Here is a 17,089-nt window from a genome sequence, read left to right on the forward strand (position 1 = left end):
TAACTGACTATGTTTGAACAGGTTTATTATAAATTGCCCTAGAATATTCTGATTCAGTAATGTTTGTTGATGGGTCATCTCTTACCTCTGAAACTGGAAAATATCAGGCAGTGTATTCCATGACAAATATCAATTCACTCCTAAAATATACCTAATCAGAAGTAAATTTAGCCTTGATGGTAGAATTTTTTGCACTTGCCAGAGCTTGACAATAGCCAAAGACAAGGTTGATTTATACCCTCAGAGCAGGTAAGCCACTGGATAAGTCTACAATTTTGGAATGCTTTGGAAACAACATTTTAAAAATTGTAGTGTCTGTCTCTATATATTACTCTATATCTGTATATATAACCGTGGCATTAAGTACATACACAATGTTGTGCAACAATTACCACTATCTATTTCTAGAACTTTGTCATCATCCCAAACAGGAACTCTGTACCCACTAACTGTTCCCCACTGCTCCCAGCTCTTGTAACCTGTATTCTACTTTCTATAGCTATCAATTTCCGTATTCTAAGTAACTCATATAAGAGGAATTACATGGCATTTGTTCTTTTGTGTTTGGCTTATCTCGCTAAGCATAATGTTTTCAAGGTCACATGTATCAGAATTTCATTCTTTTTTTATGTCTGATTAGTATTTCATTATATGTCTATACAACATTTTGTTTATCCATTCCCCTGTTGATGGACACTTGGGTCGTTTCCACCTTTTGGCTATTGGGAATAATCCGGCCATGAACATTGGTGTACAAATATCTGTTTGAGTCCCTACTTTCAATTCTTTGGAGTATATACCTTGGAGTGGAATTTCTGGGTTATATGGTAATTCTATGCTTAACTTTTTGAGGAACAGCCAAACAATTTTCCAGAGTGACAGCACCATTTACATTCCCACCAGCAATGCATAGGGGTTCTAATTTCTCTACAACCCCACCAACACTTGTTATTTTCCATACTTTTGACAACAGCTATCCTAATGGGTGCAACATATTAATAAATGTTTTTAATCTTAGCAATTAACCATTGCTATGGAATTGTGTCCCTCCAAAATTCAAATATTGAAGTTCTAACGCCTAATATGATGGTTTTTGGAGGTAGAGCCTTTGGGAGGAAAGTAAGTTTAGATGAGATCATGAGGGTGGAGACTTTTTGATGGGATTCATGCCCTTATAAAAAGAGGCACCAGAGACCTCGCTTTCTCTTCTCTACTGAGGAAGGCCATGTGAGCACACAGAAATATGGCTCCATCGACATGCCAAGAAAAGAGCTCTCACCAGAACCTGCCTATGCTGGCAGCCTGATTTTGGATTTCCAGGCTCCAGAACTGTGAGAAAATAAATTTCTATTGTTTAATCCACTCGGTCTGTGGTATTTTGTCATGATAGCATGAGCTAAGACCCCAGATAGAAATGGTTAACAGATTAAATAAATTTTAAATATTCTAGAACTTCCTGACAGTTGGCTATCATAAAAGTTGAAGCTATGCAAAAACATATAGCATGGAGTTAAAGGAAATGCCTACATAATCAGTATGGCAGGCAGATAGCCCTCACTAAGATTCTGGGCACCATGATAATCCTTGAAGCCAATTCTTTTGAAAGGTTGAAATAAGCTATTGTAGAATGCCGGTGATTGACCCCAGAAACTGAAAAGAGTTACTGGAAAAAATCTGGTTGTAAATTTCAAGAGGATATTCTCTGACACTTTAGAGTAGATACTTGATGATACCAGAGGACCTCAACTGAAACCTTGCCAAAAATTTTACATGAAATCATTTACTACAACAGGGACAAATTGATCACTATAGTCAGTCAATGTAAGTGAAGAAATTTTTACTAGGATTGCTGAGGGTGTCTCTGGTAGATGTCTATAAATGTATGATATGGACAAGAACCCATACCAATTCGGACAAGAACTTCGTGTCAACGTCTTCAAAGAGTCTGTATAACCTACTTTCTTCTATGGGTTTTGAATATGTCCTGATCAGTATTTGCTAATGCTTAGAGTGAGCTGAAGTATTTACTTGCTAGAGAGCTGTGGTTCTGAGAGTATCAAACACATTGTTGTGTTCTCAACCTGGAATTCCAATCCCTCCAGTGATACAACACTCATCTTACTAGGACTGTTAGAAGATTTTGTAAAGCTTTGTACTTACTCAGAAACTTCATTGTGCCTATCACTCTCAAACCTTAGGTAAATTAGGTAGGGCTAATCATATTTTAAAACTCAAACTTGCAAAATCATCTGACATTTTTTGTCTCCCTTGCCCAAGGTTATTCACTCTGGCCCTTAAGACAATGAAGTTAACACCTCCCAGCAGTCATTGCCTCTTACCACATGGACTTTTAAAAGGTCATACTATGAGACTGGCTATTTCTTTACTAATTTTGGACTGTACTTCAGATATACATCTCAGATTAATTAGACTCAGAAATGAGCTAGACTCAGAAAGGGAAAATGTGGAATGCATTTAATACCTGTCTCTCATGTTTACAGACTTTACCAACAAGGTTTCCTATGTAGGTAAATCTTTGGATTCTTTATAAAATATAACATTTCATCTATTTCATGACATCCTTACTGCATGTTCTCCTATCTGCCACCTAATTATCTCTAAAGAGTGTCAAAACCATACAATACAATTTAGCGTCAATGAAGGGGTATTTTGGCCAAGAGCTTGTTATTTGGGAAGCCCCCTACCACAGGTATTGAATCTGTGGCACAAAAGCCTTTTGAATATTATCAGTAACTTAGACAGGAACTTATCTTTGTAAATTAATGCTTGTGTCAGGCTACTCAGGTAGTCTTTGCTATCACTCTGGCTACATTTTGATTGCTATTTTTCCTTCTCAGAAAAAGGTAACTACACAGTTTGTTTCAAAGAAGAAAATAACTATGTCTTTACTAAGATATGAAACCGTAACTACACAGGGAAATTATAGATGGTTTTCTTCTGCTTTCAAGCCTCTTTGTATCACTTTTTATTAGAGGCATGGATGATGGGGAAAATATTAACATGTTATGGTTCAGATATTGAAAGGAGAGTTAGACAATGTCAGTAAGTTCATAGAAATCAATAGAACACCTTCTCTGTTCAAAATTAGAGTCCATAGACATAAATGGACTGTAGAGGTATTATGTGTACCATTTTACGAAAAAGAATATTCTTTTTACCCCCATAGATATTTCTGATAATTTTAATATTGATAAGAAGGTCCAGGAAACCAATAAGAACATTATAAAATTAGGTAATTTGACTAAAATGCCCATATTTAGTCTATAGGCTTTTTGGTGGATGCAGTCTGTTTTCTGGATTTAGTTTAGTTTGGCCACCCTTGGCTCTTGGCTTATGTGTAGATTACAGAATCTGTTCATAGTATTCTTGGTATTTCACAGTGGTACTACAATGTTCAAATGTGTAATCTCTAGCATCTTAAATGCTTTTCATAACCACTGTTCCATCAAATGATAATCCAACAAAAAGAACAAGGAAACCTGGTGTATGCAGTGGTTGAAATGACCACCAACAGAATTCAGATATGTAATGATGACTGTACAAACATCTATGTAATCATCTCCCCCATGTGATAACCATCTGTTTTCCAGATCAGGCTGAAGAATGACCATGATGGAGAATTGAGAAACAAGACCATTTGCATCAACAGGAATTTGGTAAGATTTTAGACTATGTCGACCTGACCTAGTTGTTTGTTCCAGGAAAATTTTGTCTGGGAGAGATAAAACTATAAACCAATATATAAATTCACTGTTTGTTTCAGAACTTTCCTACAGACCAATTTATTGGACATAATCTGGTGACCTGGGCATCTGGTGACCTGGGAGAGCTGCTCACTTATCAAACAAGGGCTTATTTTTTAAGATTTGCTTCAAGACCCTCACTGTGCTATGTCTACTAATCCTAAATGAATATACCAAAAACTTTTATCCAATCCTAATCAGTTCCCTGTCTTGAAAGACCTACCTTAAATCACCTGGGTTCAGACCTCACCATCTTATAACAATCTCAGTGCTGATAGCCTTCTTTTGAGATACTGCTAAAACTTTCTCAAGATGGTGTTCTCCTTTAGTGCAGAAATTCCAAATAAAGTTGGTTTTGCTATATTAACAAGTTGTTGGGTGACATTTTTGGAAGTTTAGCAAAAATCTCTATAAACATCTTTAGAAAAAATAAGATTACCATTTCTTATAATGTTTAGATTTAATATGTTGAGGAGATTACTTCAGAAGTTTAGAAAAACTACTGATTTTAGAGATTGAAAAAAAATATTATTGAATTTTTAAAATTTCTCTTTAAAATTTATTCAAAAAGCAAGTATATTATGAAAGTTGAATAAACCAGAGCTGTTGGCATGTGAGGGTTAAGTAGCATTGTTTGTAGTGGTAAGACGTTATTTCTACACATTAAAAAAAAAAAGTTTCAAGTTGTAATTTAGGTGAAAAAAGAATCAATTGCTGTGGCTTATTCAATGCCCAAAATTTCCAAATGAAAAATAAGAAAAAATGTGCAAGCTATTGTTGACAATGTGAAGAGAGGTCTTGGGAGCAAAATGAAAAGAACTTTAAAACATTGAGCATTAGAGGGTATTTAAAAGAAAGATAACATTTGGGAAAAGGTTTGATTGAGATAAAGTTGGTTAAAATTTGTCCTGTATCTATCAAATTGAGTATTGATTTTGTGCATGTATATATTGTGCTGACTGAAATTAAAATGATGAAACTTAGAGATTTGGAAACTAGAATAGGGGAAAAAAAGAGGGCTGTAGGGTGACCTAAATTTCAGTTAGATACTACTGACTGCAAGTAGTAAAGGGACTATTTAGATTTCAAAGGAAAAATAAGAAATTTAGCTAGGTGAATTAATACTGTAACTGACTTTAAATCAAAAGAATATGGATTATTTACATTGTACTTATTTGAAATAGGAGTTATATAAACTTACTCTTTTATTTTGATTTTGTCTACGCTGTGCCATTCCAAATGTTCTGACTGTGTTAGGAAAGAAAATGATTCAGAGAAACTCTGATTGATTAAAGCAGCATTATGAGTAGTATTCTGGATGTTTTAGAAACTAAAACACATTAGTAAAACTTATTTTTTGAAAAAGAGTATAAATTTGGTCATTTACTGGCTTAGTAGTGATTTTCATTTTAGTGCAATTATGCTTATATTCTTCCTGAAATATCATTGGATATTATCATAACATACCACTTTTGTAATCTCTGACTCTCAAAATATCTTTGAGATAGAGATAAAAACTTGCTACACTTTTAATGAAGTGATGATCATTGAAGTCAATAGGTTGTACATATTATACACAATAGAAGCGTTTTGCAAATCCCTCTCTGTATTTTCTTCATTGTTGACATATGTTATCAACAAGAGTATTATGCAACTGGAAAGCAAAATTCCTCTTTATAGATGCCACATTTTAGGGACTGTAAACAGAATCACAAATCAGTGGTACCATATGCTGACAATACTTCTTTGGTAGAAAGCATCTCTATTTGCCATGATTATGAAGAATCACACTTTTTGTGTTTCAATACTTGAGAATAATTATAATAACCAGCAACTCAAGCTTTTTTTAAAAAATGTTTGTTTGTTCTGCCTTCTATCCTGTCATGTCATAGAATGGTTGCTTGTTCCTAGTAGGGCCACATACTGCTTCATCTATGATCAATGTGACAGAAAGCCTTCCTTCCCACATCAGGATCAAAAGTCTTCCTTTTGAACCACTCAGATGAGTTGACACAGTGTGCTAATTGGCTTAGGCCTAGAAAATCTGGTCCAGTGACTGTGGGATGAAGAATGGAATTACCAATTGCCTGGGGCCAGTGTAGGACTCATTCCTAGAACTGGGATCATTAGCTCCTACCCATGGAGCTAATGGTGCCAGGAATGGATGTTGGGAGAACAATCACAACATAATACTGCCTGTCTCCAAACTGATGTCTATGATGCTTCTCTATAATTAAATGTTGACCTTTCTCTTCTTTCTGTTTATTGAAATACTCATCTTGTAAAGATAAGGTAAAGATTTATTTTCTTGCTACAAGACACCTTCTTTGACTCTTAATCCTCATTATCTATTTTCTCTGTTGGACTTATATTTTATACCATATAATATACAGCTAGATTATATGCTGCCATTTAAAGTTGACTCAGCTAATTTTTAATAGATTTAAGGCACAAATAAATAACAAAGAATAGTCTTATTTTTACCCTGCACTTGTTTCATGTGAGTACCTTTTGTTTTTCAAGCCAGGTTGTACACTCTTTGTGACAGATGTTTTTCTCTTGTTTTCTGCTGTGCCTCACAGAGTTAGGTTCAGAGTAGAAATGGCAGACTATTATTGTCTAATTCTTAATGGTCCAAAACACAGAACTGCTAATTATTGCTATGTTGTTGGTCATTAAAATTTTAAAGCTTAATTTTAGGTATTATATTTGGTTTTATCTTAAAATGATATTAATTTTAGTTTAAAAAACCATTAAAATTTTAATTTAATCACATAATAGTCTTAGCTTCTTATGTTTTAACTAAATATATATTACAGAGGAATGAAGACTATATATGAAATTATTTTAAATTGCAAAAAGATTCTCAGCTGTGCAAGAACTGTTACTCAGAGTCTCTTGAGTGCTTAATAAATATTTGGTCTCATTACTGTCTAGTTCATGTTTGCTTATCCATTGGAAAATTAAAATAAATCTCCTAATTTTCATAATGATTTTATAATATATCAATCTTCTTTATAACTCCTCTGAGAAAGGATGGTCAATGAGGCATTCTGTAAAAGAAGGTTAAAGGTTTTGTTATTTTAAATCTGCATATTAAGCTCATAATTCGAAATGCTTATGGTTTTCTCAAGTTCCTTCTAATGGCTGTATTGTTTTATTTACTCTGCTTAATGTAACTTCTAAATAAATTATGAGTTATCATAAGCTTTCTCTAAAATATGATGATTTTGAATCATAGAAAAATGATTGATGTGCTGTAAATTATCTTTCTTAGGAGTAGGGATCTTTGGAGCCGTGCAGAGATCTTTGGAGCTGTGTTTGAATCCTAACTGAATGACATTAAACATTAATTGGATGACACTGGGCAAGTTACTTAACTTCTCTGGTGCCTCAGCTTTCTCATTTGTACAACAGTGATAATAATAGTACCTACATTATAGGATTCTCATGAAGGTAAAAGTTTGGTTTAACTTTATTTCTGCATATGAGTTGTATGCAAAATGTCATCATAGAATTACAGAATTTGACATGGCAAAAACCTATTTGCTCTTTATTGAAAGATGACTATTCTTAAGTACTACTTAAGTTAGCATAAGTAAAATGCCTAAGTTATAAGTATACAAGGGAATCCTTCTAGAATTCAAAGGAGAAAATACAGCTGCCATTCACTAGGTCTGGAAGCAGGATTTGGAAAGCAGCAGAAATCAAGGCAGCTTCTCTCCCTCTTTTTCCCTCTTTATTGTGGGCTGTAAGGACTCTCTGCTAAGCATCTTTTTGTGTAAGTCTGCTTTATGATTCTCTGTTTTTCCAGATACCCTTCCTCTGTTCCATTTGCTCATGAGCCTGACTTAGCTACCTCACCTTGGCACTGTATCCCTTAAGTGAACTGCCCATCAGAGATAAGCTAGAATTCTTGTATCCTTATAACTGATTTTGCGACAAATCATAATTTGTCCAGCTCAGACAAGTTACCCACAATCATCTAGTAAACTAGGCCAAGGGGAGGGATAACACAGCCCCCTGTCCATTCAGAAGGGGGTTTGGGGCCCACTATTCCTAGAACAGGCATTGACTAACAGGGAAATTGACTAGCAAGTACTGTTTAGCTCTGTTTTGAAGATGGACTTAAAAATTTAACAGAAGGAATGTAAAAACAAAGTAGAGAATATCTGTTAATTAATTTCCTAATCAATTTATTTTTAAAGTGACTTACATACATTTTCACTGATCACCTTTCCATGTGTCCCCTTAGCCTCATGTCTGGCACATGACATGGAGGATGGTGGCTGTCCTGTCTACTCCTTACATCATAGGAACAGGGGATGAGTAAAATGGAGGCCCAGATGTCTAAATATTTAAAGTTACAAATCAAACCAACAGATTGTTGAATAAAATATGTTTTATCCTATTTCTTTTACAAATTGACCTTCATAATTATTAGAAAGGCCAGATTTAAAGTTAGGGATCTCAGACTCCATGAGGTTCTATGCTCAAATGAGGTGGCTTACCCATTTTTCTTTCTACTGCTGGCTCTGTGAGGGACTTACGTCCACATATATGCTCAACTTGGTCCACCTGTCCAAACTCTTTCCACATCTCCTACAACCAGTCACCTCTCAGACCTATGAAATGCACACCTGCAGTACAATCTACCCTCAGGAGAACTGAACTGAGGCAGAGGCTTTTGCAGGCCTTAGAAACTGGCTCTAAAAAGTGCAGAGCTCAGGTCCGTGTTCCCTCTTACCTGAGCCTAAAGACAGTTCAGGTGGTCAAAGGAAGTATGTATCTCCATTAGATTATGATTCCAGCTGTCAATGAGATTTATCATTGAATGAAAATAAGGAGAGTATTTAATTTTCATAAAGTGGGAGGTTTATGTCATTAACTAAGAAAGGCCAGAGAACATTGATTATTAAATATGGAGGTTTTACTTTTGCATTTAATAAATGGAAAATATAGAAAAAATATTAATCATCTCTTTTTTAAAGAAGTCCAAAGCACAAGAAATGCAACAATTATACTTCTTGATATCAATTGTTAAGAAAAAGTTAATAAATTAGACAATGTAAAAAGTGGATTAGTATTTCATGGAAAACAGAAAAAAGCGGGGTTACAACCTTAGTTTCAGACAAAACAGACTTCACATCAACAAAGATAAAAAAAGACAAAGGGCATTACATAATGGTAAAGGGTTCAATTCAGCAAGAAGAGGTAACTTTCTTCAATATATACGTGTCCAATACCAAAACACCCAGATTCATAAAGCAAGTTCTTTGAGACCTTTGAAGAGACTTAGACTCTAACACAATAATAGTGCGAGACTTTAACTCCCCACTGACAATATTAGGCAGATCATCGAGATAGAAAACTACAAAAGATTTGCAGGAGCCAAACCCAGCTTTGGATCAAGAGGACCTGCTAGATATCTACAGAACTCTCCACCCAAAAACAACAGAATGTACATTCCTCTCATCACCACATGGCACTTACTCTAAAATTGATCACCTAATTGGAAGTAAAACACTCCTCAGGAAGTGCATAAAAACTGAAATAATAATAAACAGGCTTTCAGACCACAGTGCAATCAAATTAGAACTCTAGATTAAGAAATTCGCTCAAAACCACACAACTACATGGAAATTGGACAACCTGCTCCTGAATAAATCTTGGGTAAATAAGGCAGAAATCAAGAAGTTCTCTGAAAATTATGAGAACAAAGAGACAATGTACCTCAATCTCTGGGACGTGGCGAAAGCAGTGTTACGAGGGCAATTTATAGCACTGAAAGCCCGTATCAAAAAGCTAGAAAAATCTCAAGTTTACAACCTAATATCTCAACTAAAAGAGCTAGAGAACCAAGAGCAAACAAACCCCAAAGCCAGCAGAAGACAAGAAATAACCAAGATCAGGGCTGAATTGAAGGAGGTAGAGACATGTAAAACCCTTAAAAAAATTAATGAATCCGGGAGAGGTGTGGTAAGATGGCCGAATAGGAACAACTCCAGTTTGCAGCTCCCAGCATGATTAATGCAGAAGACAGGTGATTTCTGCATTTCCAACTGAGGTACCTGGTTCCTGTCATTGGGACTGGTTGGACAGTGGGTGCAGCCCACGGAAGGCGAGCTGAAGCAGGGTGGGGCATTGCCTCACCTGGGAAGCACAAGGGGTCGGGGGATTTCCCTTTCCTAGCCAAGGGAAGCCGTGACAGACTACCTGGAACAAGGGGACACTTCTGCCCAAATACTGCACTTTTCCTAAGGTCTTAGCAACCAGCAGACAAGGAGATTCTCTCCCTTGCTGGGCTCGGTGAGTCCCACGCCCATGGAGCCTTGCTCACTGCTAGCACAGCAGTCTGAGATTGAACCGCTAGGTGGCAGCCTGGCTGGGGGAAGGGCATCCACCATTGCTGAGGCTTAAGTAGGTAAACAAGCAGCTGGGGAAGCTCAAACTGGGCGGAGCCCACCGCAGCTCAACAAGGCCTGCTGCCTCAGGACTCCACATCTGTGAGCAGGGCATAGCTAAACAAAAGGCAGCAGATAACTTCTTCAGACTTAAACGTCCCTGGCTGACAGCTCTGAAGAGAGCAGTGGTTCTCCCAGCACGACATTTGTGCTCTGAGAATGGACAGACTGCCTCCTCAAGTGGGTCCCTGACCCCTGTGTAGCCTAACTGGGAGACACCTCCCAGTAGGGGCCAATAGACACCTCAAACAGGTGGGTGCCCCTCTGGAACGAAGCTTCCAGAGGAAGGATCAGGCAACAATATTTGCTGTTCTGCAATATTTCCTGTTTTGCAGCCTCCGCTGTTGATACCCAAGCAAACAGGGCCTGGAGTGGACCTCCAGGAAACTCCAGTATACCTGCAGCTAAGGGACCTGACTGTTAGAAGGAAAACTAACAAACAGAAAGGAATAGAATCAACATCAACAAAAAGGACATCCACACCAAAACCCCATCTGTAGGTCACCAATGTCAAAGACCAAAGGCAGATAAAAACCACAAGGAGGGGGAGAAACCAGAGCAGAAAAGCTGAAAATTCTAAAAATCAGAGTGCCTCTTCTCCTCCAAAGGATTGCAGCTCCACGCCAGCAATGGGACAAAGCCGGATGGAGAATGACTTTGATGAGTTGACAAAAGTAGGCTTCAGAAGGTCAGTAATAACAAACTTCTCCAAGCTAAAGGAGGATGTTTGAACTCATATCTAGGAAGCTAAAAACCTTGAAAAAAGCTTAGATGAATGGCTAACTAGAATAAACAGTGTAGTGAAGACTTTAAAGACCTGATGGAGCTGAAAACCATGGCACAAGAACTTCATGAAGCATGCACAAGCTTCAATACCCGATTTGATCCAAGTGGAAGAAAGGGTATCAGTGATTGAAGATTAAATTAATGAAATACTGCGAGAAGACAAGGTTAGAGAAAAAAGAGTAAAAAGAAACAAACAAAGCCTACAACAAATATGGGACTATGTGAACCAAATCTACGTTTGATTGGTGTACCTGAAAGTGATGGGGAGAATGGAACCAAGCTGGAAAAACACTCTGCAGGATACTATCCAGGAGAACTTCCCCAACCTAGCAAGGCAGGCCAACATTCATATTCAGGAAATACACGGAACACCACAAAGATAATCCTTGAGAAGAGCAACTCCAAGACACATATTGTCAGATTCACCAAAGTTGAAATGAAGGAAAAAATGCTAAGGGCAGCCAGAAAGAAAGGTTGGGTTACCCATAAAGGGAAGCCCATCAGACTAACAGCAGATCTGTTGGCAGAAACCCTACAAGCCAGAAGAGAGTGGGGACCAATATTCAACAATCTTAAAGAAAAGAATTTTCAGCTCAGAATTTCATATCCAGCCAAACTAAGCTTCATACGTGAAGGAGAAATAAAAGCCTTTACAGAAAAGCAAATACTGAGAGATTTCGTCACCACCAGGCCTGCCTTACAAGAGCTCCTGAAGGAAGCACTAAACATGGAAAGGAACGACCGATACCAGCCGCTGCAAAAACATGCCAAATTGTAAAGACCATCGATGCTAGGAAGAAACTGCATCAACTAACAGACAAAATAACCAGCTAACATCATAATGACAGGATCAGATTCACACATAACAATATTAACGTTAAAAGTAAGGTTAATTTAATTAGGGCTAAATGCCCCAATTAAAAGACACAGACTGGCAAATTGGAAAAAGAGTCAAGAACAATCAGTGTGCTGTATTCAGGGGACTCATCTCACGTGCAGAGATGCAGATAGGCTCAAAATAAAGGAATGGAGGAAGATCTGCCAAGCAAATGGAAAGCAAAAAAAAAGGGAGGGGTTGCAATCCTAGTCTCTGATAAAACAGACTTTAAACCAACAAAGATTAAAAGAGATAATGATGTGGAGAAATAGGAACACTTTTACACTGTTGGTGGGAGTGTAGGGGTGTAAACTAGTTCAACCATTGTGGAAGGCAGTGTGGCAATTCCTCAGGGATCTAGAACTAGAAATACCAGTTGACCCAGCCATCCCATTACTGGGTATATATTCAAAGGATTATAAATCATGGTGCTATAAAGACACATGCACACATATGCTTATTGTGGCACTAATCACAATAGCAAAGGCTTGGAACCAACCCAAATGTCCAACAATGATAGACTGGATTAAGAAAATGTGGCACATATACACCATGGAATACTATGCAGTCATAAAAAATGATGAGTTCATGTCCTTTGTGGGGACATGGATGAAGCTGGAAACCATCATTCTCAGCGAACTATCGCAAGGACAAAAAACCAAACACCGCATGTTCTCACTCATAGGTGGGAATTGAACAATGAGAACCCATTGACACAGGAAGGGGAACATCACACACCAGGGCCTGTTGTTGGGTGGGGTGGGTGGGGAGGGATAGCATTAGGAGATATACCTAATGTAAATGACGAGTTAATGGGTGCAGCACACCAACATGGCACATGTATACATATGTAACAAACCTGCACATTGTGAATATGTACCCTAAAACTTAAAGTATAATAAAAAAGATTAAAAAAAAAGAGACAAAGAAGGCCATTACATCATGGTAAAGGGTTCAATTCAAAAAGAAGAGCTAACTATCCTAAATATATATGCATCCAATACAGGTGCACCCAGATTCATAAAGCAAGTCCTGAGAGACCTACAAAGAGACTTAGACTCTCACACAATAATAATGGGAGACTTTAACACCCCGCTGTCAATATTAGACAGATCAATGTTGTTAATCAGTTAATCAGTAGATTAACAACAATATCCAGGACTTGAACTCAGCTCTACACCAAACAGACCTAATAGACATCTACAGAACTCTCCACCCCAACTCAACAGAATATACATTCTTCTCAGCACCACATTGCACTTATTCCAAAATTGACCACATAGTTGGAAGTAAAGCACTCCTCAGCAAATGTAAAAGAACAGAAATCACAACAAACTGTCTCTCAGACCACAGTGAAATCAAATTAGAACTCATGATTAAGAAACTCACTCAAAACTACACAACTACATGGAAACTGAACAATGTGCTCCTGAATGACTACTGGGTAAATAATGAAATGATGGCAGAAATAAAGATGTTGTTTGAAACCAATGAGAACAAAGACAGAAGGTACCAGAATCTCTGGGACACATTTAAAGCAGTGTGTAGAGGGAAATTTATAGCACTAAATGCACACAAGAGAAATCAGGAAAGATGTAAAATCGCCACCCTAACATAACTAAAAGAACTAGAGAAGCAAGAGCAAACACATTCAAAAGCTAGCAGAAGGCAAGAAATAACTAAGATCAGAGCAGACCTGAAAGAGATAGAGACACAAAAAAACCCTTCAAAAAATCAATGAATTGAACAGCTGGTTTTTTGAAAAGATCAATAAAATAGATAGACCACTAGCAAGACTAATAAAGAAGAAAAGAGAGAAGAATCAAATAGACACAATAAAAAATGATAATGGGGATATCACCACCAATCCCACAGAGATACAAACTATCATCAGAGAATACTATAAACACCTTTATGCAAATAAACTAGAAAATCTAGAAAAAATGGGTAAATTTCTGGACACATATACCCTCCTAAGACTAAACCAGGAAGAAGTTGACTCGATGAATAGACCAATAACAGGTTCTGAAATTGAGGCAATAATTAATAGCCTACCAATTAAAAAAAGTCCAGGACCAGATGGATTCACAGCCGAAGTCTATCAGAGGTAAAAAGAGGAGCTGGTACCATTCCTTCTGAAAGTATTCCAATCAATAGAAAAAGAGGGAATCCTCCCTAACTCATTTTATGAGGCCAGCATCATCCTGATACTAAAGTCTGGCAGAGACAAACCAAAAAAAGAGAATTTTAGACCAATATCCTTGATGAACATCGATGTGAAAATCCTCAATAAAATACTGGCAAACCAAATCCAGCAGCACCTCAAAAAGCTTATCCACCAAGATCGAGTTGGTTTCATCCCTGGGATGCAAGGCTGGTTCAACATACACAAATCAGTAAACGTAATCCATCACATAAACAGAACCAAAGACAAAAGCCACATGATTATCTCAATAGATGCAGAAAAGGCCTTCGGCAAAATTCAACAGCCCTTCATGCTAAAAACTCTCAATAAACTAGGTATCGATGGAACATATCTCAAAATAATAAGTACTATTTATGACAAACCCACAGCCAGTATCATACTGAATGGGCAAAAACTGGAAGCATTCCCTTTGAAAACTGGCACAAGACAGGGATGCCCTCTCTCACCACTCCTATTCGACATAGTGTTGGATGTTCTGGCCAGGGCAATCAGGCAACAGAAAGAAATAAAAGGCATTCAATTAGGAAAAGAGGAAGTCAAATTGTCTCTGTTTGCAGATGACATGATTGTATATTTAGAAAACCCCATCATCTCAGCCCCAAATCTCCTTAAGCTGATAAGCAACTTCAGCAAAGTCTCAGGATACAAAATCAATGTGCAAAAATCACAAGCATTCTTACACACCAATAACAGACAAACAGAGAGCCAAATCATGAGTGAACTCCCATTCACAATTGCTACAAAGAGGATAAAATACCTAGGAATCCAGATTACAAGGGATGTGAAGGACCTCTTCAAGGAGAACTACAAACCACTGCTCAATGAAATGAAAGAGGATACAAACAAATGGAAGAACATTCCATGCTCATGGGTAGGAAGAATCAATATGGTGATAATGGCCATATTGCCCAAGGTAATTTATAGATTCAATGCCATCCCTATCAAGCTACCAGTGACTTTCTTCACAGAATTGGAAAAAACTACTTTAAAGTTCATATGGCACCAAAAAAGAGGCCACATAGCCAAGACAATCCTAAGCCAAAAGAACAAAGCTGGAGGCATCATGCTACCTGACTTCAAACTATACTACAAGGCTACAGTAACCAAAACAGCATGGTACTGGTACCAAAACAGAGATATAGACCAATGGAACAGAACAGAGCCCTCAGAAATAATGCCACGTATCTACAACCATCTGATCTTTGACAAACCTGACAAAAACAAGCAATGGGGAAAGGATTCCCTATTTAATAAATGGTGCTGGGAAAACTGGCTAGCCATATGTAGAAAGCTGAACCGGGATCCCTTCGTTACACTTTATACAAAAATTAATTCAAGAGGGATTAAAGACTTAAATGTTAGACCTAAAACCATAAAAACTCTAGAAGAAAACCTAGGCAATACCATTCAGGAGGTAGGCATGGACAAGGACTTCATGACTAGAACACCTAAAGTAATAGCAACAAAAGCCAAAATTGACAAATGGGATCTAATTAAACTAAAGAGCTTCTGCACAGCAAAAGAAACTATCATCAGAGTGAACAGGCAACCTACAGAATGGAAGAAAAATTTTACAATCTACCTATCTGACAAAGGGCTAATATCCAAAATCTACAAAGAACTTAAACAAATTTACAAGAAAAAAATCAAACAACCTCATCAAAAAGTGGGCAAAGGATACGAACAGACACTTTTCAAAAGAAGACATTTATGCAGCCAACAGACACATGAGAAAATGCTCATCATCACTGGTCATCAGAGAAATGCAGATCAAAACCACAATGAGATACCATCTCACACCAATTAGAATGGCGATCCTTAAAAAGTTAGGAAACAACATGTGCTGGAGAGGATGTGGAGAAATAGGAACGCTTTTACACTGTTGGTGGGAGTGTAAACTAGTTCAACCATTGTGAAGACAGTGTGGAGATTCCTCAAGGACCTAGAACTAGAAATACCATTTGACCCAGCCATCCATTACTGGGTATATACCCAAAGGTTTATAAATCATACTAGTATAAAGACACATGCACACATATGTTTATTGTGGCACTGTTCACAATAGCAAAGACTTGGAACCAACCCAAATGTCCATCAATGATAGACTGGATTAAGAAAATGTGGCACATATACACCATGGAATACTATGTAGCCATAACAAAGGATGAGTTCATGTCCTTTGCAGGGACATAGATGAAGCGGGAAACCATCATTCTCAGAAAACTATCACAAGGACAGAAGACCGAACACCACCTGTTCTCACTCATAAGTGGGAGCTGAACAATAAGAACATATGGACACAGGGCGGGGAACATCACACACCGGGGCTGGCTGGGGGAGGGATAGTATTAGCAGAAATATCTAATGTAAATGTCGAGTTGATGAATGCAGCAAACCAACACAGCACATGTATAAATATGTAACAAAACTGCACGTTTTGCACATGTACCCTAGAACTTAAAGTATAATAATAAAAAAGTAAAAAAAAAATTTGCAAATTAATAGATGTGATTCATCACATAAACAGAACTAAAGACAAAAACCACATGGTTATCTCAATAGATACATAAAAGGACTTCGATAAAATTCGGCATCCCTTTGTGCTAAGAAGTCTTGGTAAACTAGATATTGAAGGAACACACCTAAAAATGATAAGAGCCAGATATGACAAACCCACAGCCAATATCATACAATGGGCAAAATCTGGAAGCATTCCCCGTGAAAACCACCACAAGACAAGGATGCCCTCTCTCACCACTCCTATTAACCACAGTATTGAAAGTTCTGGCCAGGGCAATCAGAGAAGAGAAAGAAATAAATTGTATTCAGACAGGAAGAGATGAAGTCAAATTATCATTGTTTGCAGATGACATGATCCTATGTCTAGAAAACCCCATTGTCACAGCCTGAAACTTCTTAACGTGAGAAGCAACTTTCACAAAATTTTAGGATACAAAATGAATGTGCGAAAGTCACTAGCATTCCTATACAC

General features: G+C 37.4%; 1 protein-coding gene across 6 annotated transcripts in view; it reads left to right on the plus strand.

Annotated features, from left to right (window-relative positions):
• The window catches only part of GRIK2 (glutamate ionotropic receptor kainate type subunit 2), a 1,183,302-nt gene that overhangs the window by 75,317 nt on the left and 1,090,896 nt on the right, over nt 1-17,089 (plus strand). For all 6 annotated transcript variants that reach the window (XM_009451673.5, XM_009451672.5, XM_054685483.2 and 3 more), the window contains exon 3: nt 3,612-3,677. The gene's annotated coding sequence lies outside the window, so the exon portion shown is untranslated. The remainder of the gene's footprint in view (nt 1-3,611; nt 3,678-17,089) is intronic.

The sequence above is a fragment of the Pan troglodytes genome, chromosome 5 (genome assembly GCF_028858775.2).
Source record: "Pan troglodytes isolate AG18354 chromosome 5, NHGRI_mPanTro3-v2.0_pri, whole genome shotgun sequence".
Lineage (NCBI taxonomy): Eukaryota > Metazoa > Chordata > Mammalia > Primates > Hominidae > Pan > Pan troglodytes.